Here is a 4,637-nt window from a genome sequence, read left to right as displayed (position 1 = left end):
CACACCCGCACGGATGTGCAGTTCGGGTGAGCGTACGGCGGCATACGGCCGTGTAGTCTCATAGAGAACAGGCTGCTGTGTACAATCACTCGCAGCACCTGTCCTTCCCGGAAGCAGCCCGATACGGCTGTGCACGACGCACGGATCTGTACGGGCCAGCTCTTATCAGTGTGAATGAGGCCTAATTGTTGTATCGCATGTCAGTAATTCTCTTACCTTATATTCATATCCTGTTCTTCTCTTTTTCATTAAATACTGTTTTCACCTTCATTTGCATCTCAGTACAGTCATCCGCTTCCTCTCTAAATGCATTCACACGGCCGACCCCAACATCCGCATGTTCTATCCTTGTATTTGTTTTGGATGTCTTGGCCCTTTTAAGTCTGTAAAGTGCTTTATAATATGTTAGCACCATATAAGGGATTATTTCATCATATATATATATTATATATACATATATATATATGTATATATATATATATATATATACATTATGTAATATCACAACACAACATAACATTTTAAAGGGTATCTATAGTCAAAATCTAAAAATAAATATGTATTTCTATATTGATTTTCCATAAGTTCTATCCCCTCCTTATAATCATATCCATGTAGAAGTTTGTAAACTTACTTATTGAAGATGCCTATAGGATGGACTTCCTCACTGCACTGACACAGCTTCACTCACTTGAATACATTCTCCCAGAGCCTGCCTTCTGAACTACAACTCAACATCTGAACAATGTAACATCATCATTGCTTGCTGGAAGCAATGCATGATGGGATATGTAGTCTTAAGAAATTGAGATTGCATCATCAGAGTAGCAGCAGGGAAAGACACTGGAAATCCAGGAAGTTGTTGGAAGTGATGGGCAGACAGAAGGCAGCATTCACTACAAGGGATTTTTTCCACTTAGCTTTGATTGTATTATCAAAAACAACTCTAGTATGTATTCCTATTACAATGCTGATGTTATAGGAGAGGATATGCTGGGACTTTAGTGTTTTGTGTAGTTCCTCTAAAATACTGTAGATGGCAGCACAACATTATATATAAAGTTTCTCTATAGAGGTGCTGCTGTCTTTCAGGTGTCACTGATTACAAAGTCTGCCATTTCTGTTGCATGTGTTTTTCTGCGCATACATAATCTACATATCTGTAAATATATTTATATAGTAACAATGATGAGCCGCAATTAAGCGGTTCATAAGTCAACCAAAAGGCTTGTTGAGTAAAGCAAGTTCAGTAAACAGTTGTGAGAAAAGATGCACCGATACAGTTTTTTCTGTATTGAGTACGAGTACCAATATTTTGTTTCCGGTACTCGCCGATACCGATGCTGGAAGTCCCATTAACTGCCTCCGGGCCGGCTGTAGTAAGAAAAAACAGCCGGCCGGGAGCTCTCTAGATCTTTAGACGTCCGCTCAGACGCGCGCCACTCGGCCCGCGAGCGAGAAATGGCCGATATTTAAAAACAGGCAGCGATGCCTGTTACCATACAAGCGATCCACCGGCTATAGAGCCGGCGGATCGCCTGTATGGGCTGCCGATCGGTCTTGGAGTCCCCTGATGTCTCCATAAAGAGGATCTGTCACATATTTTGCTATCACATAGGGGAGTTTAATTAGCCCCCGTATGTGATAGCAATAAAGTTTAGTGAGAAAAAAAAAAGGAAAAAAAAATTTAAGTTCCCCCCCCAAATTTTTTTAAGTTACACATAAAAAAAGAATAGAAAAACAAAAAAATGTTTTAAAGTCCCCACCCATACATACACGCATGCAAACATGCGTCGGGGGCGCATACGTGCAAAAAAGACGATTGCGCCTCATTACGCCGCACATGTTACATATCGCCGCGAACGTCGGAGTGAGAGCAATAATTCTAGGGCCATCAATCACTATTAACACTAAACTGATGAGCGGTTAAAGCTTTTAAAGTGTCGCCTATGGCCAATTTTGGTTATGGTAGTTTTCTGCGATTTCGTGGGTGAACGCAATTTTTGGTTTGGTGTCTATTTACCCGACGTGACCCGATCTTTTATATTTTACCAAAAAAACTGGGTAATAATAAATGTTTCCTAACATAATGTAAAAAAAAATTTCTGTCATTTTTCCTAATTATAGTAAAAAATAAAAACCCCAGTGGTGTTTAAATACCACCAAAAGAAAGCTCTATCTGTCCTCAAAAAATGGTATAAAATTCATTTCAGTACAGCGTTGCATGACGGAATAAACGTCAGTCACAGTACCGCAGCGCTGAACACTGAAAAATGGCCTGGCCAGGAAGGGGGGTCTAAACACCTGGTCTTGAAGTGGTTAAGGAAGCCAGACGGAGTGTAATGACTCGCCACCTAGCTTCCTGATTAACCGGGAAGCCGTCTCCATGCTGACGAGGAAGCACAGTGACGGCTTTCTGGCCACCCAGGAAGCTTCTCGGCCAATCAGGAAGCCGGGCAGTGAGTCATCACACAGCGCCCGGCTTCTTGATTGGCCGAGAAGCCAGCTCCATCCTCCCTCGTCTTGGTGACGAGGGAGCATGAAGCCGGCTTTCTGGCCAATCAGGGAACCGGGTGGCGGGAAAAGACTTGCCACCTGGCTTCCTGATTGGCCAGCTTCCCGACCAATCAGGAAGCGAGTCGTTACACGCTGCCTGGCTTCCTGATTGCCCGGAAAGCCGGCTCCATGTTCTCAATCAGGAAGCAACAATTTCAACGGCATTTGTACCTTTGGTACAAATTGTCCTAATGTTGCATTTGTTAAAGAGGAACTTTCCCCATATCTTCAAAATAACAACAAACACACCTTTGGAAATATTTAGTAATGACAATCTACAAACACAAAACTTCTAGATCCTTGATTCTCAACTGGTGGGTCATGACCCAAAAGTGGGTCGCGACCCCATGTTCAGTGGGTCGCTGCATGACTTCCAGTGCACTAGTTCAAGGGCTCCTCAGCCTCCCCCCATAGCGCAGCAGTGTCAGTTCTCGTGCCAAGGAGCCACTCACAATATGATGCCTGGGGCCAAGTGTCAGCTTGGGGTGGGGTGGGCTGGAGGTATGGCCGCGAGGGAGCTCCATCCATACGTGCATTGCTTACATGCAGCGCCCTTGCGTGACCACAGTGACATCACATTCTGGTTCCCGTCACCTCTACAGGGAGTACAAGGAAGCTGAACAAGCAATGCTATGGACGGAGCTATGGATGGAGCTCCGTCACAGCACAGCAGCCCACACTGAACCCCTAAAATTTTAGGGGGGGTGTGAATGCCTGTGAATATGGGAGATTGTGTCTGTGGTTGTGTGTGTCTGTCAGTGTTTTCATCACAAACTACCGCGCAATTGCACCTACTGTTTATTCTGATGGGGGAGCTGCATTGCGTTCCCATTCCTTTGAATGACACCCCAAACACACCTCCCACCCACAGTTTGATCGCTTGCACTGGAACATGCAGTACCGCAATGCCGCGTATTCCAGTGCGGTGCGGTTCGGGTCGTGACTTAATGACCAAGGACAAATGTGGGTCCTGAGGTTATACAGGTTGAGAACCACTGTTCTAGATTATGTGCATGGTCACATGTCCTAGTCACATGTGCCAGAGTTCCAGCAAGTAAAGGGAGATGGGTTCATCTAATAAGGTATACAAAGAATAAAAAGCCGCCAGTTACTAGAAGTATCTGGTTGTAGATTGTCATAACTAAACATTTATAAAGATATCTTTGTTGCCATGACAACGATAAGAATAAAGTTCCTCTTTAAGAACAAAGCAGTGTCCTTCATGACATATGATAACATCCCTAATAGGCCAACATTGCAGAATGTATCACTCAAAACATTACGGTAATCCTAGCCATGATGAACAGCGGATTTTGGGAGAAGTCATACAATGCTGGCTGTTGCTCTGTCTTGGGGCGTTTCGCCACAGTCGGCTTCCTCGGGAGAGGGATTTATTGCCAAAAAAAGCAAGCTACGCCATTAACACAGGGACACCCAAGCCCGGCATCCACCATCACCCCCTACGGGGACAAGGGACCAAAGGAAGGGCAGGGTCCGAATCACACACACTAAGCAGGAGGCACAGTTCACAATCTTGGTGTCTGTCACGGCCAGCGTGCCTCCTGTGTGGTGGACGGTCCTCTTCCTCCTGCTCATGCAGGCTGCAGCCCTATTCATTCCTATGGGGAGCCGTGCCCATGGCGGTCTCCATTGGTCCACAGTACGAATTCCCCCATAGGAATGAAAGAGGCTGTGGCCTACAGCTCGAAGAACGTTTGTTAGGCTTTAGGCAAGTGTACAGTGAAAATCACAGGAACGGAGGCAGCGTAAGTATTGGACCGGGTGGGCTACACTCAGGAGGTGGGAGGGATGTCTTAAGCTCACCACACACATTACAATCTCCTTAAAGGAGTCCATACACTGTACAACCATCGCAAGACCTTAGTCTTGCGATGGTTGTAAAGTGATTAAAAAAACGTACGATCTTCCCATCTTGGACATGCAGATAGTACTCTCGATGATCGCAAGCCCGCCCCCTGAGGGGCGGGCTTCCGATGGCCGCAATGCTGAACGGGCAGTGTGCGCGTGCGCACACCGGCCCGTCCGGCCTTTGTCTCCCCAGCACCGTTCTAACCATCCGA

This window comes from Nanorana parkeri, unplaced genomic scaffold, assembly GCF_000935625.1.
Source record: "Nanorana parkeri isolate BGI_ZX_2015 unplaced genomic scaffold, ASM93562v1 scaffold527, whole genome shotgun sequence".
NCBI lineage: Eukaryota > Metazoa > Chordata > Amphibia > Anura > Dicroglossidae > Nanorana > Nanorana parkeri.
Note: the sequence above shows the minus strand (reverse complement) of the source record.